This window comes from Notamacropus eugenii, chromosome 1 (genome assembly GCF_028372415.1).
Source record: "Notamacropus eugenii isolate mMacEug1 chromosome 1, mMacEug1.pri_v2, whole genome shotgun sequence".
Classification (NCBI taxonomy): Eukaryota; Metazoa; Chordata; class Mammalia; order Diprotodontia; family Macropodidae; genus Notamacropus; species Notamacropus eugenii.
Genome location: NC_092872.1, coordinates 677,694,157 through 677,722,003, shown reverse-complemented (window position 1 = coordinate 677,722,003; position 27,847 = coordinate 677,694,157). Strand labels below are relative to the sequence as shown.

Here is a 27,847-nt window from a genome sequence, read left to right as displayed (position 1 = left end):
CCTCTTATAACCTTATTTGAAACAAAGATAAATTAGTTGCCATCATATGTAACCATATGTTAGATATATATGTACTGTGGCCTATACGCTCACACATATATGAATCTATGTATGGGTATATGCACATGTGTACATACATACACACGTATACATATATACATATAAAGGAAAAGAGGGCAGGAGGGAGAGACAGAGAGACAGAGACAGACAGAGACAGAGAAAGAGAGAGTGTACATGATCACACTGGAAAGAATGTTGGACCTTGGAATTAGAAGTAGAAACTCCTAGTTTGTCATAGCTTTGCCACTTATTAACCGTATGAATTTAGGCAAATCACTTCCTTTTTAAGGGTCTCAATTTCTCTATCTATGAAATGGGGGTTTTGGACTAGTTGATCTTTAAGATTCTTTCTACTTGTAACATCCTATGTTATCTTAAGTTAACTTTGTTCTTTTTTTCCCTCCCTCTAATGAATAAAGAGAAATTTATTTCTCATGTAAATGATAATGAAGCATAGATGCATTATATTCTATATTGTTCACCATTGAATTTGTGGGTATTAAAAAATAAAGGCTATGATATACTGCATCACTTGGCATATTCCTTGAAAGTTATTTAGCTTTACAGCTCACTACGTTTTACAATTATATAGTCCATGACTTTGACTACATTATCATAAAATATTGAAATACATTTTCCCTAAGATTAATGTTTACTCACACTTTTGCAAGAAATTGGGGCCCACTCAGTTTGGTATCAAGAGGTAGAAGTCAGACTTGAGTTATGGTGAATTGGTTACTACCTGTATAACCTTTGGTAAGTAAATTAACCTCTCAGGGCCTCTGTTTCCTCATCTATAATATGAAGGGACTGGACTAGATAGTTTCTAAGAACTCTTATAGCTCTAACTCTATTTAACCTATCCCTTAAACACTGGTAGGAATCTATCTCCGTAAGCTGATCGGGAATCCTTCTTTTGAGATCTACTTTCTTCTTAGTCCCTCCCTCCCTACTATCATTCCCCACACCCCCACTGCATTATATATTTTTATGTATGAAGTCAGTTTATGATGTTTTAGCACCATTTTCCCTGCACTATTGCAGTCATTTAAGCCAATCTGTACATATCCAACAAATCCTCTCTGAGGCAAGGGATGTGCTCTCCTTAAGAGAGAGGGATATTTGAATTTGGTAATATATTTAAGAGAGAAGATTTTGAATATCTTCCCCCTCTCCTATACTTTGGTTCAAAGATTTAACACTTCTGAAGATAGTATGTTTAAGTAGTGTGGATGAAAGCTGGACCAATAGCATCAACAAATAGAGGAGCCTGGAAAACTCAGGACACGTTCTAAAAGATAGAGACCTCTAGTTTGTTAGAGTGTTTAGGAGTGAGTATGAAAATGTGGGGATGGGGAAGATAAAGGATTTTGGAAGACCTTGAATGACACAGAAATCAATCAGTCCATCAACAATACATCTACACACATGTACACACGTACATGTGACTCATATCATAGCTAAGAAACAATATAGAAGGCCCAGGATAAAAGTTTGAGTAACACACATTTATGGGGTATGGTATGTTTTAATGAGCCAGCAAAGGAGATAAAAACGTATCATTCAGACAGGTAAGAGGCAAACCAGGAGAGAGTAGAATCATGACACTTAGATAGGAGAGGAAATCCAGGAGGAAAGGATGACCAAAAATGTCAAGTATAGAAGATAGGTCAAGAAGGATTAGGACTGAGAAAAAGCTCTCAGATTTGGCAGTTAAGAGGTCAGTTTCAGTTGAGTGATGAAGTCAGAAGACAGATTGAAAAAGAGTTTAGGAATGAAAGAAGTGGAGACAGCAATTATGGACAACTTTTTCATGGAGTTTTGTTGTGAACAAGAGGAAGGATATAGGACTTTAGCTAGGGGAAATGGTAGTCTATTAAATTTTTGCAAGGATGGAGGAGAATTGAGTTTTTTGTCAAATTTTAATAGTTTATTTTTAATTAAAAAGCATTTTATATTAATCTCTTCCTCCCTACTACCCTTGCTATTTACTCCTGCAAAACAAATTTCCAGTTTAGCCATATCTGAAAATATATGCTTTTCTAAATTTTAAATTAATCATCTTTTTGTCAGGAGGTGAGGGGCATGTTCCACATTTTTTCCCATACTCATGGTTTATCATTGCATTGACTGGAGTTTTAAATCCTTTCAAAGTTATTTTTTCTCTATAATGTTATCGTTGCATATTTTGTTCTCCTAATTCTATTTATTTTACTCTGCACTAGTTCATAATGTTCTTTCTTTGAAATTGTCCATTTAATCATTTTTAGCCATTCTCCAATAAGAGAATACTCCCTAGTTATAGAGCTTCTATAAATACAGTTGTACATATAAATTCCTTTTCTCTCTCTCTTTTTTTTTTGAGGAGCGAGTGGGATGCATAGACCTAGTAGTGATATAACTGAGTCACAGGGATAGACCATTTCATTTGTTAACTTTCTGTCCCAAATTGCTTTCCAAATGGCTAGACCAGTTCCCAGCTACCATTCTACTAACCGTGTACTGGTATATTTACTTTGTTACTGCTTGACTAAGATAAGGAGCAGAGATATAGGATGATAGTTTGGGAAGATGGTAAGGTCTAGTGAAATTGTTTTTATTTTTGTATTTAAAGATGGAGAAAGTTGTACTTGCTTTAAAGTTGTAGACAAAGAACAAATTGATAGGGAGAGCTGAAGATTTGAGAGTGGAGGGATGATTGAGGCTGCAATCTGTTAGAGAATATGAAAAAGGATGGTATGAAATGCATATGTGGATGTGTTTGGCTTGGCAAGGAAAAGATCCATGTTTTTGTCAAGGACTGAGAAAAGGGAGAGAAAGTTGGAGTTAATGTCAGTGAGGTTTTGAGATGAAGAGAAAAGGAAAGGAGGTAGTTCACATCAAATGCCTCATTTAGGGGGAAAGGGACAAAGAGTCAAAGTCCTCAACTGAGGAGGATAAGAAAGGAGATATGTAGGATTTGGGTGGGGAAAGTTTGAAGTGATTTTTGCAGGGAATGAGATAGGGAATCAACTAGGGAGGAATAAAAGGACTTATCTTGCTATAGTAAGAGCCCAGTTAGGGTTGGATAACATGAATTTATAATGCACCTAGGCAGCACAGTTGGGAAATTCCCTCCAGCTTTATTCAGCTGCTTATAAGTAGGAACAGAGCAGCTAGGTGGCACAGTGAATAGAACTCTGGGTCTGGAAATCTGGCCTCAGACGCTTTATAACTGTGTGACCCTGGCCAAGTCACTTAGCTCTGTTTGCCTCAGTTGCCTCATCTGTAAATTGATCTGGAGAAAGAAATGACAAACCACTACAGTATCTCTGCCAAGAAAATCCCAAATGGAGTCATGAAGAGTTGGGCATGACTGAAAATGACTGAATAACAATGGATAGGAACAGAGAAGGCAGATGATGGGGAATGACCCACAGCTGAGGTTTGGCACGAGAAGAATTTCAGTGGGACAAAGAACCCAGAGACTTTGTAGCAGAATAAAGTGGAGAACTGAAATAATCATGTGTTGAGGTCAGAAAGTGATGTTAAAGTACAAAGCAATGGCCTGAGAAAATTCCCAAGGGGTAAAAGATTGAATGTCTTGATAAGAATAAAGAAGAGGTACACGATGTTGTGCCAGGCCTAGAGGCCTGAGGGCTACCCGAGTCTTTTTACCTCTATCCCGAGGTCTTCGGTTGGCCAAACCGGATGCTCGTATGAGAGAAAGGACGTTCCAGAGTCGAACAAGGGTTGAGCTTTATTTCAGGGTCTAGTTACAAGTGCAGGGGAATTCTTCCTTAGGAGGGAGAGAAAAATCTCCCAAGGAGGCAAAGATCTTACAATAAGAGATTGGAAGTAGAAGTGTAAGTGGGGAGAGAGGGGGAGGGGAGAGAGGAGAGAGGAAAAGCGGAGCCTTGTGTCCTGTCCGCTCCGCGCCCCTCCGCCCAAGAGAGCTTTCAGGCTTTCCTGATCCTACTTAAACTCTCCCGTTGCGTAGTTTGCACGTCAGTACCGAGCCTGTTAGGTAACAACAGGTGTGCTCCAATCCGGGACAATCTCGAGGGCGGGGAGAGCTCTCTCCCATCACGTTTCTCACGGGAAGAGGCGGAAATACACGAGATAGCTCGGTTCACCTCGATTCCCAGTCGTTTCCTGGGGGGTCTCATGAGAACTCTAAGATTTAGAAGTTCCCACCTTTACCCGCCCGAGACTGTCCACCTGGAATTGAGCTTCCATCCCCAGCAATGTTGGAACCATAGGGAGCTTGTCCTCAGATAGGGGAATGTCAGAGTTTCTAATTAGAGCAGTGGAATATTTGTGGGTAATGGCAGACCTCGACTGTAACCATCCCTGTATGTCTGATGTGGAGTCAAGGAGTAGATCATGGGCCTTAAGGGAGTTCAGAAAATGATAGATTAGGGAATTTGAGAGAGCATCTCTCTGGGTATTAAAGTCCTCTGTTATAGGAGCAGAATTTGGCTGGGAAAGGGAAATTGTGAGAAAGGGGCTGACCTCTTTAACAGTAGAGGGAAAAGGACCTCAAGGTTTCTATATCAAAGCCACTATAATGACTGAATAGACTTCAAAGAAAGAAAGCTTACTGAGTGAAGGAGTTAAAAGGAGAGTCTGGAAAAGACAACAATAGGTTATAAACAGTATTCTCACCCACCCTGAAGGAACAATGTGGCTGGGCTGTTAGCAAAGAGGCTTAGTCAGTGCTGGAGAGTATAGCTGGGGATGTAGTGTTATCTGAGAGGAGCGAGGTCTCAGTGAAGGCTACTAGAAGGAAAGAGTGTGAAAGTTAAGTAGGAAATAGGGAGCCATTGAAGATTTTTGAGCAGTGTAATGACTTGTTCTTATTATATCTTGGATTTTGGTTTCTGGAAATCAGATGAATCTCTGTTTTAAAAAAATCTACATCCAGAAATCATTAGCAAGTCTGCAGATAAATAGTTGTCTCCCATTTGTGTTTTAGAGAACTTTTCACTTTCCTCTCCTGTTGAGTAAAGGGATTTTTCTAGAATATTCAATATTTATATTACACATAAATTGTCGAAAGTGAAACAGACCTCAAAGATCCTCTTCTCCAACCCCCTCATGGAAGTGACTTGGCTAGGATGGCAAAATGAACTAATGGTAGAGCAATGACCCAAACCCAGGTCTTCTGATTCCAGTGCACAACACTGTGCTGACTGTCAAGATCAACAACTCCAAATTCTACTGTCTGTAAAGATTTTTTTTCTTCTGTACATTGGAAAGAGGTCTCTTATTTTAACTTTGTATCCAGATATCTGAGGCTGACTCTAAAGCAATGGCAAACCGAAAGATGAGAATGCCAGTTTAAATAAATGTTATCAGAATCTTCCCTGGAATCATGATTTATCAAATTTTAAAAAGTGTTTACTATAGGGTATTTATTATTCAACAGTCCACTGATGAAATCCAGGGAATAGAGTACCATGATTGGGTGGGGGAAGGGGAGTGGAAAGCAGAGAGAGAAGTACAAGAGAAAAAACAATCCACAACAACTGAGAAAGACAGAGGTCCGGCCAAACTCTGGCTATTAATCATCACCCTCCATTACTTAGCGAAGATTCATTCATTGTTCCATAAAGGTACCTAGAGGGTCAATTAGAGACCACAGACAGGATTTTTCCAAGACACCGGAGGCTCAATTAGGCCCTCCTTATAATTTTCTGCTTTAACAGCAGATGTCAGCCTATCGCGCCCCAGATACAAGGGGGCTTAGAAATGAACAGGACCCTGGGTTTGTTGTTGTTGTTGAAACAAGATATTTGAGGCAGTTTGCTGTTGATAACATATAGCCTGCTGTCACACCTTGGTCAACATTAGGCAGAGGGGGTTTTATCATTGCGACTGGCAAGAAGCAGAGTTCTTTTGGGGTCAGGGCATATGGAATGATCAGGGAATTTCTATGATGGAATGGTCTGTTCCCATCACAAAGGTGATTCATTTATCTTCGGAAGGATCTTAACTATATAGCAGCCCTTCAGTAAAAATTTAAGATATCTTCGACTAAAATGTTACCTGCAATTAATTCAGGTACACATCAAAAATGACACACTGTTTGAATCGACCTGGTGTTTGTGGCTGTCTCCTTCCCCAAGCTACTTCATGTGGAAGCAATTTAGCCAAATGCATATGAGTATCCCAAGTCACTTTTATATTGCACATAGAATGGTGGGCACATCACCATCTTGGGAGTCAGTAGAATGGAGTTTGAACCACAGATCTGTCATTTTATAGCCTGGAACAAGTCAGTCTGTTCTTGGCTTTAGTTTTGGGTTTCCAGTTGTGTTTTGTGAGATTCTTCTTCATCTCTAATATTTCTCTATTTTAACATTCTTTGTTATGGTCACTATCACCTCTGATAGTTCTGTTCATCAGTCAATAGTTGAGCAATTTATCAAGTGCTACTATATTCCTGATGCAGTGCTAAAAATAATGAAGGTAATAAAATTAGTATAAAGCTTTGAGGAAGCACTTTTATCACAAACACCTCTTGAGAACAATGAGGTTCAAAGAATATTATGCCCATTTTACAGATGAAAAAACCAAAGCTCAGAAATTTTAATAATAAATAATACTATATTATTTATTATTTTATTTGTAACATGAATAAAATATTTAGTTAAGTATTAATTTTAAAATAAATGATACAATATAAATGATATTATAATGTTATTTTAGTGCTTAGTTTCCCACAACACTGTCCCTACAGCAGCAAAAGTGGAGAGTTCAAGTGTTATTATCCACATTTAACAGAAAAAGACACTGAGGCTAAGAGAGATGAAAAGACTTGTGGATGGATAAGCTAGTAAGCGAGGTTCAAACCCACCTATTCTAGTTCCAGTTTCAAAGTTTGTTCAGTATACAACCCAGCTTCACTGCATACAACACACTACTTTCTGGAGAGATACATTATTAAGAAATAGCTAATTGTTTTCTGGTGTGCATACATTTCTCTACATGGATGTTTTATCCTCCCCTTTAGGGAAACTCCTTCCCCTCTGTAGCTCATAGCGAAGAGTTCTAACTAATGACTTTAATCACGTGAATTCTGTGTGCAGACAGACAAGACCATCTCCAGCCCATTTATCTTGCAGACCCCAAGTGTACAAACATGCCCTTTGTTATTTTGCACTTTGCCTCAATTTACGCTTTGGCTGCCAGTCTGCTGCAGAAAGCCCGGTTTCCTGGCTTCCCAGGGAATATACGTTTTCTGTTTTCCCAGAAATAGCCCAAGCTTCAGAAGCTTGTTGTTCTCTCACTTCAGAGAAATTGTGACATTGCACATATCAAGTCTTTTTTATATTATTTTGATGCTGAAAGGAAACTTACAAGGTAGTTTGATGATATTGGAAGGGAAAAAAAACCCAGCTATTTTTTTTTCCTGTGTAGGAAAATAAAACTAAGCAGATTTAATGAACTATACCTCTCTTATAGGATAAATTCAAATTGTAGTGTGGCTGAAAACAAATGTGAAGTTTTTTCCATTAAATTACAAAAAAAGAGATGTATAAAATGATTAATTGGTAAAATCAAGTAAGTTAGCACCTCCTGAAAATTATTTTCTGTTTTCTTTATATATATTCTTCTGCATTCATGATGTTTCTGCTATTAGAATAGAAGCTTCTTGAGAGTAGGAGTTGTTTTGTTTTTTAGCATTGCATATCCCAGTGCCCAGACAAAGTGGACACTTAAAAATTGCTTGTCAATTGGTTAATAAATACAAGAATGCCACTCTCCCATGATAAAACTAATAACTGACATTATAATAATACTTTGTTTTACAAAGTATCCTATATCTTCATAACAACCCTGTGAGGTAGATACTACAAGGATTATCTCTGTTTTATAAATGAGAATATTTAATTCAGAGAAGTTGTAACTTGTCCATGTTCATTTAGTTAGCAAGTGTCAGAGATGGGATTTTTGCCCCCATATGTCCTTATTCCACATCCAGTACTGTGCATGTTATATATGTTTTTGTTCAGTTGTTTGCGACTCTCTGTGAACCCATGGACCAAAGAACACCAGTGCTTTCCAAGAGATTTTCTTGGCAAAGATACTGCTTGCCAAGGTAAATGAATGTTAAATGACTTGCCCAAGGTCACACAGTGTCTGAGGCTAGATTTTAACCCAGGTCTTCCTGACTCTAGGCTCAGCACTGTATCCACTGAGCCACAACAACAAAGTTATGTTGTACTAAACATTCCTCTTGGAGGAATGTTTTCCAGGCTATAGTTTATTACTCTTTTATATGTAAGGGAGGATAGAGCAAAAAACCCCACAAAAACTAAAACGAAAGCACTTGAAAAGCAAAAAAAAACCAAAAAATCAGTCTTATGGTGAGAAAGTTGTACCTGCTTCTCACTAATTATACCAATACTGAATTATACCAATTATACCAATGAATTTTTTAGGAAGATTCTTTAGTACCACAAATTCAAAAGTGCTATCCAATTAATATGTTGAGGACCTACCTATATTATGGATTATAATACTTAATATTTTATTACCTTATGGATCTTTGATTTTACATGTATTGGGAGGGGTGCATACTTCTCTCTGTCATACCAAATTGTTTCATGGGTTGCTGTGGCCAAAAACATTAATCACTTCATGGCCAAACTTATAGCAATAAGCCTCAGTACAATTAGCTAAAGAGGTTATTATATGGCAGACATATTTCATTGCTTGTGCGATAATCAAAACGTTTCCAATCTGTTAGAATCTATTAGAGTGTCTGTTCCACTGGCATGGTCTTTCATGGCTGGATATCTAGATGGATGGATAGATAGATGGGTGAACGAACAGACATGTTATAGTAGAGAATTAGTCAAATAAGCATTTGTTAACTATGTCAGACACTGTGGATACAAAAGACAACATAAGATAGTCACAACCCTCAAAGAACCTACATTGTAATAGAAGCCTATGATACATTTAGGAGAGTGGGAGCCACGGAGTGGAATTTTGCTTGACAGATTCTCAGGAATTGTGAATGAAGCATTAGTGTACTTGATTGGCATATATTTTCCAATGGCAACAGTAATTTGTCTTGATTACTGTTGAAAGCATTGTATATGTGTGTGTCTAGAGTGGGGTGGGTGGCTTGGGGAATGAGGTGGAGTAGATGACATAGTCTAAGGTCACCTAGATATTGTGAATTAGATGGCTTCTCATTTACTTACCTACCAGTCTGAGTAGCTGAGTCCCATGCTGTTAAACCAGTTTTGAAGTGAATTAACTGGGGGAGAGGGATCGTCTTGGGAGATCTAATGTTCTTGGGGAGCAGGCAGTGGCATGGTAGATGCTAGGGAAGCCCTCTCTTTTTGGTAGATGGCTGGATTTCAGAATGAAGGGTTGTCCCCATACTATGAGGAGTCTGAGGCAAAGATTTTAATAGGTAATTAATATTCATAGCTAATATTTATGTATTTATTTCTACTACCATCTTAAAAGTTTTTTGTTATGTACGTTTATGTATGTTTTTATGTACATTATCGAGTTTGAACCTCAGAAGAACCTTGTGAGTTGAATTGAACCCTGTGAGTCAGTTGAAACCTGAGAGGAAGTATTACATTTCACCCAAGAAGCAGCCCAGAATATTTTCAGGCAACATAGCTAATAAAGTGATTGATGTGAGGTAACCCAGCTAGTAAGCTCAAAAAGCCAGGATTTGAACATAGCATCTCATTCCTTCACAGTTATGTGGCACAATGGATAGAGTCTAGACCTGGAGTCATGTAGATTCATCTTCCTGAGTTCAAATCTGACCTCAGATACTTCCTAGCCGTGTTATCCTGGACAACTCACTTAACACTGTTTACCTCAGTTTCTTTATCTGGGAAAATGAACTGGAGAAGGAAAAGTCAAATCACTGCAGTATCTTTGCCAAGAAAAATCTAAATGAGATCAGGAAGAGCTGAACATGACTGAAATAACTAAACAACAACCTCATTTCTTGCTCCTTACTCCTGTGAATAGAGTCCAGTTCCCTTTTTTATGCCACATAGCTTCTTTTAATGGCACTGTTTCTTATTCCTCTGTTGCGTATCACATTCTAAAAAAGAATTACCACTGCATTTCCAACTCTGCACCTTCTTTGTACTACTCTTTAAGCTAACTGTAATGTATCTCATTTTTCCCCATGTACACAAACAGCATAGAACCAATCAGCTTTGAAAGCTTTCTCATGAGGGTTAAGTAGCCAGTCTCTGGAGCCAGCTATTTCTGAAGGAAGATCTGAAATCAAGAGAAGTCTATAGAACAATAAAGCCTCATTTGTATTGCTGAGAACATAAGTCATAAGACCTTTGGAGAAAGCTTTTCTTTTCATATGTTTTTCTGTGAATTGGGGAAGACTTGCCCTGATAAAATTTCTACTCTGGAACTTACTAGCTGTATGACTTTAGAGAAGTGATTTTCCATCTAGGTCTTTGTTTCTTCTTCTGTAAATTAAGAGAGTTGGACCCTCATTTCTAAGGTCCAGTCTAACTTTAGTTACTTTGAATCCATGGACTGACCTTTTGTATACAGAACTGTTTGAAACATGTTCAGTGAAAAGAAGGTGCCCGTAACAATCAGGGAATACAACATATGGTTGAAGTGTTAAAACACAGACTAAAACAAAGGTCATGAAAATGTTCACTATAGTGATGATCACCATTATCATCATTTCTCTGATTCGTACATTGCTTTATAATTTAAAACCATGTTTATCTTCCTTAGCACATTCTATTCTCCCAGTATCCCTATGAGGCAGCATGGCAAGTGTCATCTCCCTTTAAGCAAAAAAGCAACCGGGTCTCAGAAAAGTTATACAGTGGGTTTGTGGCAAAGCTGGAGCTCAGGTCCAGTGTTCTTTGCAGTTCTTAAAACCAATTCTTACCTTTGTCATTCTTATCATTATGAAGAATAAATAGAATTCTATTCTGTGTTTTCACATAGATGTTGGACAATAGGTGGTTATACCAGCTTACAATTTCATCTAAACTAGAGTTTCTTTCCCTTTTTAAAAAAAAATATCATGGATCCCTTTGTCAGTATGGTGAAGCCCATGGACCCTGTCTTAGAATAATGTTTTAAAATTCATAAATAAAATATATAGGATTACAAAGGAAACCAACTGTATTTAAGTCAGTCAGTCAATAAACATTTAAGTGCTTACTGAATCCCAGTCACAGGGATATCAATACAAATAAAACCAAGACAGTCTCTGCCCCTAAGGAGCTTATAACCTAATGGGGGAAAACACACAAAAGGGAACTGAAAAATGGAGGAGGAAGAGGAACAGAGAACGTATCAAGCACTGGGGCATGTTGGCAAGTTCCAAAGAAGTTCCAAAGCAGTGTAGCTGGTGAGAAACGGTGAGAAAAACTTTGCTGAGGCCCTGGAGGCCCATAACTCTGCCCTGATCTAAACCACCCAAGGAAATTAAATAATTATCTTAAATCTTTGAAAGAATCTCTAGGTCCAGAGACTAATGCTCCATTAGTGCTTCCTCAAATATGGCAAACTTGAATGTGAGGATGGAATTGAATGAAAAGATGCTACTTGATTGTCTGGAAAGCTCTGCCACTGACTGGATAGTGTCAGTCTTGATCCAGAAGAGAAATTCACCTTCTGAACTCTCTTCTCCCTGTTCTTGACTGGAAGGTTCCTGGTCTTATGGAAGCCAATATTTCTGTGTTACCATGATGCCTCTTTCAATATTACATAATTAATGTGAGTTTATGAAAGTTTTTTTCTCCCTCACATGGTGGGAACTATCTCTTGGCTCTCACACCTTCATACAGTTGTGGCATTAGGGACACACAGTAACTTGGACTTAAGACACAAAAAGTATTTGGTTAGAAATTGTTTTCCTCTACTGTGTACAGCAGGCCTGCAGGAAAGTGACTCAACCTACCCAAATTCCCCTTCTATATATTTTGAAATATACTGCAGTGTTCCAGAATATTCCTCAGTTGGTGCTGTTATATGACATATCATAACATAATATTCTCCTAAAGCTTATCCCAACACTATCCTGTTTGCTTTGTCTAGTAGTGGTCCTTATTTCAAGGTCATTGGCTATTTCACAGTTAATTAATACTTCTACAAGAAGTGGCAAATGAAGAAGAAAATTGAGATCAGTGAAGTGAGGTAGTCTGTAAAACTTAAGGTACAGTCTAGAATTGAAAATAGCTATAGTTGTCCATTATCCATGCTCCCCTATCCTCTACTGAAGCAGATCCAATGCTTCTATGTATTAGTAGACAGTTTCATGAGTTCTGCCTTTAAAAAAAGAAAAAGAAAAGAAGTATGAAGTCTGGTGACCCGCCTTCTGGTAATGAATGTGACCTTCATTTAAGTTTTTCCTGAGTCAAAGGACTTGAAAACTTTCTTGCTTAATAGAATCAACCAGAGTTTTATATTCAGCTAACATAGACTTTGAGAGGTCTGGATTACCTCCTTGACGCAATGAATGACAATCAGAGAAGAACTTCAGAGTATTACAGTATTATATTAGACTACTTATGGAAAATATTTTCCCCAAAAAAACCCCCTGAATTTTATTAAAATTTGAGTTTTTTTTCATCTTTTTTTAATCTATGCATTTAGTTTTTGGTTTTAGCTGATGGCAGAACTGACATGATAGCACCCAAAAGTAAGATGTTACATATTACATCTGAGAGTTTGCAAAAAGATGTCTGTAAGTGGAATCATTGCTTCTTTTTTTGCATTGACTGTTTGTTCATTTGTTTGTTGTGACTAGGTATTTGATATTTGCTGTGTGGTCTAGATTAAGAAAGGGATAATAAGGGAGCTATGATTGGTTTTAAAAAATCAACTTCTTGAGTATAAACTGAAAGATTCATGTCTAGACAGTAGCTTGTCTTGATGAAAAGACAATCTTTAAAGCATATTGCTTCATTTCTTTTATCTAAGAAGATCTTAAACCATTTTGGAGAGGGAATCAAGGGACACATCTATGTATACTGTTCATAGAATGTCAAAACTGGAATGACACTCAGAACCAATTTGTCCATCTTGCATCTCAAAAAACTTTGCCCCTACAACGTTGCTCACAATTGTTTATCCAGCCTTTCTTTGCCGACCTTCAGTGATGAGGAGCCACTGCCCATTCCCATTAATGCACATTTCCAATTATTAGGAACCCCACACTTTCATGGACCTAATATCTGTTTTTATTAAATTTTCTATAAAATTCTGTCTTCTATATGAATAATCTTGCTTCCATATTATAATCCTTAAAATACTGGATACAGTTGCCATGTTTCTCCCAGGTATCTCTTCACCAGGCTAAGCATCCCCACTCCCTTCAGCTGAGCCTCATGTGGCCTGGTCTTCATTCCTCTCATCTGACTGGTCATACTTTTTTGGATATGCTTAATCTTGTCCATAACTTTCCTTGATGCAGCAACAAGCAATCAGTGAGTACTTATTTTAAAATACAATTTGTTGATATGTTTTGTTTTTATATCACCTGTATTTTCTACATTCCTCTGTATTTTCATTCCTCTGTTGACCTGTCCTAGAGAGGCCATCCCTTTTAACAAAGATTAAAATAAGAAAGAAGAAATACGTAAAAGTTCCTCATAACTAGCCAACATATCAAAAAAGCCTGATGTTATATACAATATTCCACACCCATGGTACCTCACTTCTTTCAATAAACAGAAGAAAAGTATCTTTTGATTTATCTTCTGTGAGGTCACACTTGGTCATTACAATTTTAATGTTGAATTTGAATTACTTCATTGTTTTCATTGTTTTTACACTCACATTGTTGTTATTGGTTCGTATTATTTTAAATGAACTAATAGAATTTTTTCCTTATTTCTCTATGTTTATTACACTTCTTATAGGACAGAGATCATGTATGTCGTTCACGTGCTATGATTTGTTTGAGTGGTTCTAGTTCTTTGTTACTACTAAAGCGCTGCTGTAAATGATTTATTAAGTAGATCATCAGGCACTATGCTAGGGCTCTCTCTTAGGTACTAGAAATGCAAAGGCAAAAACACAAACCTGCCATGTTCTCAAGGAGCTTTTTTTCTAGCAGTGGAAACAATATAGACACATAAGTGCGTACAAACTATATACAACTAAAATTCGAGATAATTGAGTGGGGGGATGAATGAACTGATAGCTAGGGGGTGGTGGGGCATGTGGGAATGAAGAAAGGACTCTTGAGAGAAGAAGCACTAGAGCAGGCTCTGGAAAAGTTAAGGAATTCTGAGATGTGAAGGGGAGCAAGAGGGGTATAAGACAGTGCAATGAACAGAGTGGTGGGCCTGGAGTCAGAAAGACCTGCATTCAAATCTGGCTTCAGACACATTAGTTGTATGACCCCGTTTCCTCAGTTTCCTCATCTGTAAAATGAGCTGGAGAAGGAAATGGCAAACCACTCCAGTATCTATGAAAAGAAAATCCTAAATGCGGTAACAGAGAGTTGAACACAACTGAAATGATTGAATAAAAACAGCATTTATATAATGCTTACTATATACCAACCACATTACAATTATTATCTCATTCAATTTTCACAATAACCCTGGGAACTAGGTGCCATTATTACCCCAGTTTTACAAATGAGGAAACTGAGGCAAGCAGAGATTAAGTGACTTGTCCAGGGTCACAAAGCTAGGAAGGTTCTGAAGCCAGATTTGAACTAAGAACTTCCTGAGTCTTACGTACTTTCTACTACACTACCGTCTGCCCTAGTGGCTGTCATGTAATTCACTATGAAACAAAAGCCATTTTCAATAAACCAGTAGTTCATGATAATGTCCTTTTGGTATCATAGTTTGCAATATATATGAGGATGGAAATGGAGATAAGGTGAGAAAAGAATGTCTCTGACTCTGAATTACAGCTCCTCTCTAGGATGTTTGGCCAGATCTATGACCTCACTGGTGAGGGTGTCCACTGCATTAGAGAAATTCTCAAGTCTTCCACGATGTCCTCAGACACACATACATTCCCCCATGGGCATCCTTCTAGTTCCTTTAGTATTTCCTAAATACCAATACCTAACCAAAGCTGTCTTTCTGTTATCCCTTATCATTTTGTACCTGACTTGCTCATCTCGTTTGCTCACTTCATGGAAGGAATGCTGCATTTGACTCAGGGGAGCTCTTCTCCAATCCTGGCTCTGCTCCGTAATGGCTGCATGACCTGGAGCAAGTTCGATGCCTTCTCTGGGCCTCAGTTTCTTCTTTTTATTAAAAGACATTGTCCTAGATAACGTCTGTGTTGCCAGTTGAGCCTGTGAATGTCGTCACTGTTACTGCTGTTGCTGCTGCTGTCACTGTTGCCATTCTTTCTGCTGTTACTGCTAGTCTAGTTACTGTGGTTGTCATTATTTTACTCCAGTCCTTGCACCAAAACCTTCTTTCATAAAATACTACACCCAGCCTTCCTGTACCCTGCGTGTGGCTTTCCTGGGGCCATTGTCCTTTCCAGCTCTCAAAGTGCCAGCCCTTAAAAATAGCAACAAAGAAGTCTCCCAAAGGAAAGGAACCATGCTAATACTCACTTAGTACATTCAGAATGATCCTAGCATGATAGGAGTTATTACCCACAAGTCTTTAGCCTCATCTTTCTAAGTTGTAAAAAGCAAGCAAACAAAAAAAACCAGCTTCTACTTTCTTAAACTCTAGAGAGAACAAGCTGTTAGTTAGATGTCACAATTTTAAGTACTGGCTTCCATAAATACTCAGGATATCTGCTTTCTGCTTGTGTCTTAAAGGGCCATCAGTGGACAAGTCTAATAATATTCCCACTGTCATATTTACACTTGAGGGCTTGTTATATATTTTTCCAAGCTGTGTAAACAGGTGAACAACTCGAGTTAGAAGTAGTAATATTGTCTCACATATCGTCTCCCTCCAGAAACCATGCACAACGAGATTGTCAGGGCCTGTTTGTCAAACTCCATGGCTCATTACAGGTAGACCGATCTTTGCAGAGATAAAGCCATCCTGGAGGGTCAGAAAGGGTTACTGAATAGACTACTTTATCTGTCTGCAGCTCACTCAGGTTTGTGAATGGTAGCTTAAACTTGTCAGATGCTTTAGTAGTTTTTTTTTTTTTATAGGGAATTATACAGGTGGAAATTTGACTTTACCCAGTTAAAACACTCTTGCCCAAGCAATTTGATGTGGTTAAAAGCCAGTGTGCAAACGACTGTCTTCTCTTCTATGATTTTTTTTTTTTTTTGTCAAGCCTGTCCTTTAATACCATGACAAAGAAGTGCATTCTAGTGGGATGGACAATGGACATGAGGCAGAGATATGGCTTAACAACTCATCACTAACATATGCTAACTTCATCTGTGGACAAATCACTTCACCTTTTCAAGCCTCAGTTTCCTCATTTGTACATCAGATGTCAAAGACCTATAAGCTTGTTGACATGAAGTCTCCCTTCACTAAAGCAGGTCACAAATGGCATATACTTTATAATCTCAAAGATTTATTGGAGGCTTAAAGAAATAAGGTGACTAGCTTGTCATTCACACAAGTAGTAAATATCAGGCAAGATTTGAAAACCAGCCTTCTGACTGTAAATCCATTCTTCTCTCCACCATGCCAAGATGCTTCTCCTTCCTTATCCACTGCTCATCTCATGGGCTTCTTGTAAGATATGCACTTTAGAAATGTGAATTATTACTACATATTCCTTTGGATTTCATTAAAACCTTTCCATTTTATTGACATTTGTGTAGTTATTTCAGGTGGTGATGTTTCATCATTTAAAAATGAACGTTTTCCCATACTATTTGAAAGGAGAAATGTTAAATGTTAAGGGTTCTTTTTCTAACCACAATTTCATCAGTTTCTTATTATACATATATGATTATAAAGCAATTTGCATGAAATTTACACCTTTTTGAATTTTGAAAATTGCCTTGTTGGAAAAGAATTGCTGTACTTCTCAATACCACCCTGATTAATCACAGTTATAGAGTAGACATAACACTTTTATTAAACTCTCACTGAGCAGGAAAATTAGCACTTCCTGCAATAACGATACTAATTTCATTAGTGAACGTTTTCATTTATAAAGCTCTACTTCTTTATTCTGAATCTTTTATCTCTTTTTTACTGACTGGAAAAAGTGGGGGTGGGTGGATAATCAATTGCTTGCTGGTTCTCCACCAAGCACAGTGATGGTGCTATGTATACTCCTTGAGAAGCCTCCTTTGTGACTGCTCACTTTTAAGGCCATGATATACTTACTTACTGTTACAATGGCAATATTTGAACTTTGTTTTAGAAATTAAACTGAGCAAGACTCAAATCACAGAATCTTCAAGTTGAAAGGGACCTCAAAGGTCATCCTGACCAATTTCTTCCTGAAACCTGAATCCATAGGACAAGATTTGTAACAAAGAGTCATCTCTCTTCTGACTAAATAGCTCTAATGATGTGAATGAATGGTTGAAGAAAACATTTATTAAGCACTTGCTGTATGCCAATCATTGTGATTAATGCTAGGGATACAAATAGAAAAGATAGATTATGTTCTCAAGAAGCTCATATTTTAATTGGAGAGAGACCATACATATGGGAGGAATTAGCAGCAAGGCAAATGGAAGGACCCAATGATATTAAGTGTAAAACTTGATAGTTACTGAGGCAATCCATTCCTTTTTTGGACATTTAGCTGTTAAAACTACAAACTGCTAAATAAATATGAGCTTGACACTTATTTGCTATATGCTCTTAGGTAAGCGTTACTCTGAGTTTCTGTTTCCTTATATGTAATAGTGGAGATAATGATACTTGAATAAACTATCTCATGATATTGTTATGTGTTCTTTTTTCTCTATGGAATCTCCAGTCACTCCACCCTTCTTTGTCCAGTCCATTGCCTGAATCTCTCTTTACTTTTCTCTATGAAAATCTTGTCAGTAATTAACTCAACTTTCCCCTGTCCTTAACCCATAAATCCCTTGCCTTCTTGTCCACTCCTCCTTTTCCTACCCTAGAGTGTCACCACTCTCTACTTTTTCTGCTCTTACGCACAATTTCCTGAATGCTCTTAAAGGAAATTGCAAAAGCATGTCTACTAAAAATTTATGCTTGTCATTGCTTCATGGCCATGCTTTTACTCTTCACCAGTTGACTCCCTCTCATACTTCCTGCCATGTCTATTCCAAATCTTCTCTTATCCAGGAATTCTGTTTGAATTTGTGTCCAATCTGTCTATTTCAGGCTTTGCCTATAGATATTTTGGAGATTTTTTTTTCTTTTTCTCAGTATATTGGGTATCCCTATCACCATAATAGTTCTTAATGGCAGAATTTTTTGTTTTTGTTTTGTTTTTTGCTCATTCTTTCAGTTTACTTTTTGAGCATGGATTTTATGTTATTGCCAGGCTCTGTGCATTTCTAGGGGGAATGTCTGAGTTGAGCTTTTATTCTCTTGGGACCTTCCATTGCTTTCTTGCTATATTAAGTGTTTTTATTCCTAGATTTCAGGGACAGTTCAGGCTTGGGACCTAGAGGCTTTCAGTGTTCCCAAAGTGATATGATCTTGGGTAGGATCTGATCACTGCTCTCTGGCCTGAACTCAACAAGTTCTTGATCTAGCTTTAGGTTTGAACAGTTCTCATGTCTATATTGCATCAACTGGAAATTTAAATAGACTTATGCTGGACTCAGCTACTATCAACCAGCTGCAAAGCTCTGCATGTTCAGAATGTCTGGAATTCCTATCCTATTTATTCCACCAGAGTTCAGACTATGGAACTGAGACTCAGCTGACAATTCAATACCATTCCCAAACCCTAAAATGTCCCTGGGCTGAAGTCCTCTCCTCATTTTGCTCAGGGACCTAGAACTAGGTTCTAAGGGATGAAGCTGCTAGAACTTTTTCCAATGATCTACATCAAGTCACCCTAGTGTCCTGTATGGATTTGGGATCTCAACTTGCCTCAGAGCACAGCCTCATTCTCTTTCAGTCTCTGGGCTCTAGAATTCTTCTTGCCATCTGGTCTACTCTTGACCACACTCATCCCCAATGTCTGCAGACCTTTTCTGTTCCTCTAAGCCAACCTGGGCTAGAAAAATGACCAACTGTTATTGTTTTGTTTTTTTTTTTTCTCTTGGATTTCCCAGTCAGGACTTGATCTGGTGCATTTTCTTGATTTTGGTGGAGAAAAGTGGGGAGGAGTTGGACTTTACTCAGTGTCATGCTGGTAAATGTTTAACAACTGGTTCTCCAGAAATGCCCAACACATTTTTAAGTTTAATCTGTATTATTAACATTTTCTCCATCATTTTCTTGTCTAGAAAATTAAAAAACAATAATAAAACAAAACAGTAAACCAATAGACCAAGCCCTTCGTAGCCTTTGCTGATTTTTAAAATGTAATTGCACTGACTGAAAATTGAACAGTAGACTCTCGTCAGTACAAACTGGGTCTAACACACCTCTAGCTATATTTCTTTCTGCTTCTCTGCCATTTTGTTTCTACCCTGCCTTTTTGATTCCCTGCAACTTCAGATTTTCTGAATCATGACTTTTCTTTATTGGTAACCAAATAGCATGCTCAGTAAAACATTGGTGTTAAAATGAGTCCATCAACAAGCCTTGTAAAAGCAAGACAATCACAAAAGACTAAGGAAGCATACTATCTGCATCTAGAGAAAGAACTGATACTGTCTGAATACAGACTGAAGCAAGCTATTTTTCACTTTCTTTCCTTCATTCTTTTTGTTGCTTGTGTCTTCATGTCCAAAATGACTAATATGGAAATGTTTTATATGATTGCACATCTATAAACTATATCGGATTGCTTACCATCTCAGTGAGGGAAAAGCGAAGGAATAGAATTTAAAACTCAAAATTTTTTTAAAATGTTAAAAAAATTGTTTTAACATGTAATTAGGGAAAAAATAAAATATCTCATATATATATATACACGCATACATAGACACACACACACACATTATGAAAGCACCTACTGTATGCTACCAACTACGTTAAACACTGAGGATACAAGGAAAGGTAAAATCATATCCCATCCTGAAGGAATTCACATTTGACAGCAGAGGACAGCATGAGGTGGGGGGTGGGGGGTGATGCAAGCAGGAATGAAAGGCATATTTCAGAGGGTTGCACAATGTCACAAATTTGATCGAGCTTGTTCTTCCCTTTTGTTTTTAACTGTGGGCCCAGGATATTGTCCTTGAGCAGTGGTGGTCTAAGATGTATTTACTCAAGCACTAGTTACATAGGCTACCTGTCCAAGTGCATGTCAACCTAGTCTGCATGAAGAGACTTAAATTATAGAAACTTTAAAGTAATGTCTGTTTTGAGGTTTCTTATTTGGAGAGCTTGCTCAGTAAAAATAATGAACATATTTGATGGCACTTAGCTTTTTACTTTTAACTGTAGAGTTTACTTCTTTCATTTTAAAATAATAGTTTTTCCAATTTTTAAATTTATCCACAGGTTGTGCTATCAATATGTAAGACTTTCTCATACTTAGAGATGGAACATGCCTTGGTAAATACTCAGAAAGAGATTTTTAAACATGTAAAAAATCAGTTTTCATAAGGTTGCATCTTTTTACCTCTTTATATAAAACATACTATATTAAAAGAGAGATTAAATTTTACTCTGCAGAGTAAAATGCAAACACAAAATTATTTTTTCATTTTTCAGGGCATGCACAGGATTATCATTTATTTATGAGACTTTTTTTAATCTCGAATCTATGGAAATCTTTTCTTGAAGCACAATATAATATTGAATTGGGAATGTTGTCTGACAGTTTCCTCCTTACAGTTGCATAGAATGATTCTACTGTATGAATTTTTTAAAGGAGCCTCAATATACTCTGCATTTGAAAGGAAAGAAATAATCATTGTAATCTTGGAGAATCTTTCAGAGATATTTTCTTCTAGCTTTTTTTTCTTCATGTTTCAGACAAACTACTCTCTAACAAATGTTTTTTGTGATTTCCGAGACCTCACAACTGTCCAGTTCTCTTATCTTGTCTAAAATGTATACTTTTACATACATAGAAATTAATCTCTTATACTATGAGAACTAGAAGGAAATTTAGAGATCATGTGAACCCACCCTCTCTTTGTAGAGATGAAAACCTTGGGTCTGGAGAAAGAACTGATCCTCTCAAGGTCACATAGCTAGTTAGTGACAAAGTCAGTCTTTTCTAACCTCAGTCCTAGAATCTTTCTTTAGTACCAAGCTCTCTGCTTCCCCAAGGCATTTTTTGTAAATGTATAACCATGGGTCATCCACTTCTTCGGACTGAGCTTTTTCCTCCTTTGTGTGAGATACTAATAGTTGCTTTCACCTCTGACCACAGGAGATGAGATGGTGCTCTCATATTTCATGAAAATATTTGGTCTGAGTTAATTCACATTATTTCCTTTTTATCTGCTATTGCTCTATATGATGAGAGCCCAGGTCTGAATTGTTCATCCCACCCTTGAGCTTTTAATTTCTATCCAAACCAAACAATAGAGATCCTGTGGCCTTAAAACCATATATAGCCCTGTAAGTCACCAAGTTTGACCCTTTGACTGAATCCAAACTTCAGAGGATACCCCCTTAACAAAAAGATCTGTTCTATAAAACTTGGACTCAGTCAGAAGGCCACACCCAAGGACATAGAAGGCCACATGTGGCTTTAAGGCCACAGGTTCCTCAACCCCATACTAGATATTTCATTAAGGATTCTGTCTCTCAAGTAGTCACCTGATCCTGTGGCATCCAGTCTCTAATTCAGATTAGATGATCTTTCCATCATCATTCAGATGAAGGATCTCTAAGACAGGTGATCATGTTTCCATAAGCCCATTTTCACTCATGCTCTGATGGTCTGGGCTTTCTACCTGATTTCACCACCATAGGCACACTTTCCTCTTCTCCCATATGAAAGATTACTAGGGGCTCCAAATGGTGCCTTTCATACGTGGTTGCTGTCATAACTTGTTATCACTGATATCAATGATAGCATTGCCATATAATAGGGGTATTAGGAATAATTCACTCTGTTTTACTGAGTGGATGCACAGACAGGGGACATATGTGCCAATTCACTGCCATGATGTTCACTATCCCTATACTCCTTAAATTGAGTTTCACAACAAAGGGTGATCTCAGCCCAGAGTCTGTGCACTCTGTACTGGCATAGTCTGCTTGTCTCTTCTGACTCTATTTCCTGCCATTTTATAGCCTGCAGGGTTGTTTGATGTTGTGGTTGTTGTATTTCACTTTATTCCATTGGTACAATTTGGTCAAATACTAGTGCTTCTTCACATCCTAGTCATTCCCACTAAAGGCTGTCTTCTCAGTGTCTCTTCACCAAACTCTTTTGTGAACTGTCAAAAACCAAAACAAAACGAACAACTGTAGCCTCTCCTTCCACTGCTACAAAGTTCTATGTTCCATTTAATGCCATCAGTATTTGTACTGCTTTCCTCACCCTCAAGTTCATCTCAGTCACTACCATACCCTCCTTTCTGATAGTCCTAGTCTCAGGTTCTACTTGTTTCTTAGACTTTATTGTTACACAGGTGTCATTTATCCTGTCCTACTGAGTCAGCTATGGGAGACACATAGCCTAGGTATGCCACAGATGTGGGATATACACTTATACCAAGTTTCAAATCTCTGTCTCTGTTTCTCTCTACGATCAGTGACATGGGTCAGCCTCAAAAGTGGTGCTCTGGGGATGGGAAATCTTATTCTGACCCCTGTTGTCTATCTACTGGATAGAACACTGGGCTTTGAGATGAAATCCAGCCTCAGACACTTGAACAAACCATTTAACTTCTTTTTGCCTCAGTTTTCTCAACTACAAAATGGAGATAATAATACTTCACAGTGTTGCTATGAAGATCAAGTAAGATAATATTTGCAAAAATTAGTTAGCAGAGTGCCTGGCCCATAATAGGTACTACATTAATGGATTTTCCTTTCCATTCCTTACCTTTGTTTGCTGTCTTCCATCCATAGGTCAGGTTCTAGATCACTAGGGCACAAAATAACTCCATATCAGTAAAACCAATCATTCTGTGCCCCCTAGTAACTTTGGGGGTAGAAAACAATTAGCAGTAGCTCTGAGCCATCTTATCCTCAAGCCCACAACTGCCACCTCATATCATATTTTTAGCTAGATGGGCCCTTAGGAATCATTTGGTCTCATCTTATCATTTTAAAGAAGAGGGAAGGTTTATGAATTGTCCATCAATTCTATTATATGACTTACCCAGCATATTTCTTTGTACAATAAGGTACCTTCTGTGGAAACTTTTATGAATCATTCAGTCCTTAGAGATGTACCCTCGAGATGTTTATTTTTCCCATTGAACACTTAGTGACTGTAGTCTTCTTGCCTGGAGATGTTCATTTCCCCAGCATTTTGTTCTTTGGAAATCTCTTTTGATAGCATTCTTTTGGGAACCAGCGTAATTGAAAAGGTGCGTAGGTGACATCATTTTAAGAAGCATCATCACATCCTAGAATTGTAGACCTTTGCAATTGTAAGGAGGACTCATCACTCCCTATGATGTTGCTCTCTCCTGATTTTCCTCCCCCTGCTTGACTATTCTTTCACAGTCTCTTCTAAAGGGGTTTTATTGGTTCTCTTTCTAACCATCCTTGTCACTTCGTAAAGACTCAACCTTCCCCAGAAAGCTCTCTTATTTCAAGTACAGTCAAACAAAACAAATCAATACAGTTGTCTTTCTAAAAATGTAGGCTTCTTTCTACACATATTATCTCCTCTCTTTTGTGGGTGGAGTCAAGATTGTCATCCACCTCTTACTTCTCAGGATTCTATCCTGGGCCCTTCCTTTTCTGATCTCTTCTCTCTCTACCTTTTTTTCTTGGAGGTTTTATTTGCTCTCATTGCTTTCAGTTTTATCTCTATTCAATTCACTTCCACTCCTGAGTATCTAACCCTAACATCTTTCTTGAACTCAATTTTCATGCTTGCATCTACCTCCTAGTCATTTCCTCTTGGATATTCCATAGGCACCATTCAGTTGAATCTTATTATGTTCCATCTAAGTAGTACCCATCTCCAGACTTCCTGATTTCCCTTGACAGAAGCACTCTTCTTTCAGTTACATGGGTTTATGACCCTGTTTATGAGTAATCTTTAACTCTTCCTTTTCCCTTCTCATATCCTGCCAGTTGTTGACCCTACTTCTACATTATTACTTAAATTTGTCCCTTTCTTTGCACTCACCTAAACACCAACCTAGTCCTCTTGACTTGACTATTGAGCCTTCTCTATGGTGGCATCTATTCCCTACCCCTGCCCCATCTTCCACACAGTTACCAACTCTGTCTTTCTAAGTCACAGGTTTGTTCTAATTATTCTTGTACTCAAAAACCTTTCTCTCCAGGAAAATAGTAAAATCTCCACATGACATTTAAGGCCTCTGACAATTTTGCTTCCTTTTCATCCTTATTCTTTTTTTAAGATTTAAATCTATTTGTTTATTTTTAATTTCCAACATTCATTTCCACAAGATTTTGAGTTCCAAATTTTCTCCCCATCTCTCCCTTTCCCCTCCCCAAAACGCCATGTGTTATGATTGCCCCTTCTTCCAGTCTGCCCTCCCTTCTATCACACCCCTACCTTCCCTTATCCCCATTTTCTCTTTTTTCTTGTAGGGCAAGATAGATTTCTATAGCCTGTTACTTGTATTTCTTATTTCCCAGTTGCATACAAAAATAATTCTCAACATTCATTCCTTAAACTTTGAGTTCCAACTTCTTTCCTTTCCTCTCTCCCCCCCATCCCCACTGAGAAGGCAAGCAATTCAATATAGTCTATAGATGTGTAGTTTTGCTAAAGACTTCCATAATAGTCATGTTGTGGAAGACTAACTATATTTCACACCATACTATCCTGCCCCGTTTATTTTATTCTCTCTTTTGACCTTGTCCCTCCCCTAAAGTGTTTACTTCTAATTACTCCCTCCTGCCATTTGCCTTACCTTCTATCATCTCTCCACCCCACTTATCCCCTTCTCCCCTACTTTCCTGTAGTGTAAGATAGATTTTCATACCAAATTGAATGTGCATGGTATTCCCTCCTTAAGCCAAATGTGATGAGAGTAAGCTTCACTTTTCTCCTCTTACCACCCCCCTTTTCCCCTCCATTGAAAAAGCTTTTTCTTGCCTCTTTTATATGAGATAATTTATCCCTTTCTCTCTCTCCCTTTCTCCTCCCAATATGTGCCTCTCACCCATTAATTTAATTTTTTTAAAATAACATCCCTTCATATTCAACTCACCCTGTGGCCTCTGTCTATCTATCTGTCCATCTGTCTGTCTGTCTGTCTGTCTGTCTGTCTCTCTCTCTCTCTCTCTCTCTCTATCTATCTATCTAATTTTCTCCAGCTACCCTATCTATCCATCTATCCAATTTTCTCCAGCTACCCTAATACTGAGAAAGGTCTCATGAGTTACAAATATCATTTTTCTATGTAGGAATGTAAACAATTCAACATTAATAAGCCTCTTATGATTTTGCTTTCCTGTTTACCTTTTCATGCTTCTCTTGATTCTTGTATATGAAAGTCAAATTTTCTATTCATCTCTGATCTTTTCAACAAGAATGCTTGGAAGTCCTTTATTTCATCGAAATTCCATTTTTTCCCCCTGAAAATTATGCTCAGTTTTGCTTGGTCTTAATCCTAGCTCCTCTGACCCCTGAAATATCATATTCCATATCATATTCCAAGCCCTTCAGTCCCTTAACGTAGAAGCTGCTAGATCTTGTGTTATCCTCCTTGTATTTCCACAGTACTCAAACTGTTTATTTCTGGCTGCTTGTAATATTTTCTCCTTGACCTGAGAACTCTAAAATTTGACTACAATATTCCTAGGAGTTTTCCTTTTAGTATCTCTTTCCAGAGGTGACCAGTGAATTCTTTTCATTTATATTTTACCCTCTGATTCTACAATATCAGGGCAGTTTTCCTTAATAATTTTTTGAAAGATGCTTTCTAGGCTCATTTTTTGATCATGGCTTTTAGGTAGTCCAATTATTTTTAAATTATCTCTCCTGAATCTATTTTCTAGGTCAGTGGTTTTTCCAGTGAGATACTTCACATTGTCTTCTATTTTTTTTCATCCTTTTGGTTCTGTTTTATAATTTCTTGATTTCTCATAGTGCCATTAGCTTCCATTTGCTCCGTTCTAATTTTGAAGGATTTATTTTCTTCAGTAAGCTTTTGGGCCTCTTTTTCATTTGGCTAATTTTGATTTTTAAGGCATTCTTTTTCTCATTGGCTTTTTGAATTTCTTTTGCCATTTGAGTAGATTTTTAAGGTATTATTTTCTTCATTATATTTTTGGGTCTCCTTTAGCAAGCTGTTGACTCTATTTTCATGATTTTCTTGCATCATTCTAATTTCTCTTCCCAATTTTTCCTCTGCTTCTCTTACCTGATTTTCAGAATCCTTTTTGAGCTCCTCCATGGTGTTCAGCCAATTCTTATTCCCCTTGGAGGCTTTTGGTGTAGGAGCTTTGAGTCTGCTATCCTTGTCTGGTTGTATGCCCTGATCTTCCTTGAACCCAAAGTAAGATCCTATAGCTTGAGTTCTTTTATGATGTTTACTCATCTTCCCAGTCAAACACTTAACTTTCTAACTCTTTGTCAAGGTAGGACTCTGTTTCCAGTGGGGGTGGGGGTGGATGTACTGTCCCAGGCTTCAGGGATTTTGTATCAGTCTCTCAGTACACCACATCTGTGGACCCAGAGCTCAGGAAGCAGCCTCTGTCACTGCTGCTGCTGCTGCTGCTGCCACCCAAACAGCTGTTGCTGCCACCACCCCCACCACTGTGGGGCTGGCGCCAGACCAGGCCACACTGTGCTGCTCTTTCACCCAGATCCCACAGAGTTTTTCCACTGACATTTTTGGTGTTTATGGGTTGAGAAGCCTGAAAACTGCCACAACTGCCAATGATTCAGTCCCCTGAGGCCTGCTTTGGCCCATCTGTGCTGGTACAGACCATGCTGGACTGAGCTTCACTCCCTGCCTGGTGTGATATATCCTTTCTGTTGACTTTCCAGGTTTTCTTGGGCTGGAGATTTGTTTCACTTTATCTTTTTGTAGATTCCGTAGCTCTAGAATTTGTTTAGAGTCATTTTTTACAGGTATTGGGAGGGTTTTAGGGGAGAGCTCAGAGTAGTCCCTGCTTTTGTTCCACCATCTTGACTCTACTCCCTATTTTAAATTCTTCTTCAAGAAGTATTATTCTAGACAATGTTATCCATTCTCTGAACTCAGCAATATATCTGTTTCCATGCATTTCTATAAACTATCCCCTACATCTGGAATGTACTTTCTTCTCATTTCTATATTTTTCAGTCAGTCAACAAGGATATATTAAGTGTTTATTATTTGCCAGAAACTGTGACAAGGGCTTAGGACACAAAGAAAGGCAAAAACAGACCCTGCCCTCAAGAAGTTTGCATCTTAATGTGGTGGTGGTGGGGCAGCATACAAATAATAATATCCATGCATGATATATTCAGTGTAATGTAATCCAAGGTAATCTTAAAGGGAAGGGACTAGATGGTACCAAGGAAACACCCCTACAGAATTTTGAACCTGGACTGATTCTAGGAGATGGCAATTTCACAGTCAAGAAGTTGGAAGGTGGAATGCTATATGAATAAAACCATTACAACAGTGTAGTTGGATTATAGAATGCTTGGAAGGGACTAAAGTATAAAAAAAGTCAGAGGGATAGGAGGGGGT

The 27,847-nt window shown here is 37.9% G+C and overlaps 1 protein-coding gene across 1 annotated transcript in view; it reads left to right on the top strand.

The window, feature by feature from the left end:
* Positions 1-27,847, top strand: part of WWOX (WW domain containing oxidoreductase) — a 1,243,673-nt gene that overhangs the window by 583,737 nt on the left and 632,089 nt on the right. The window lies entirely within an intron of this gene.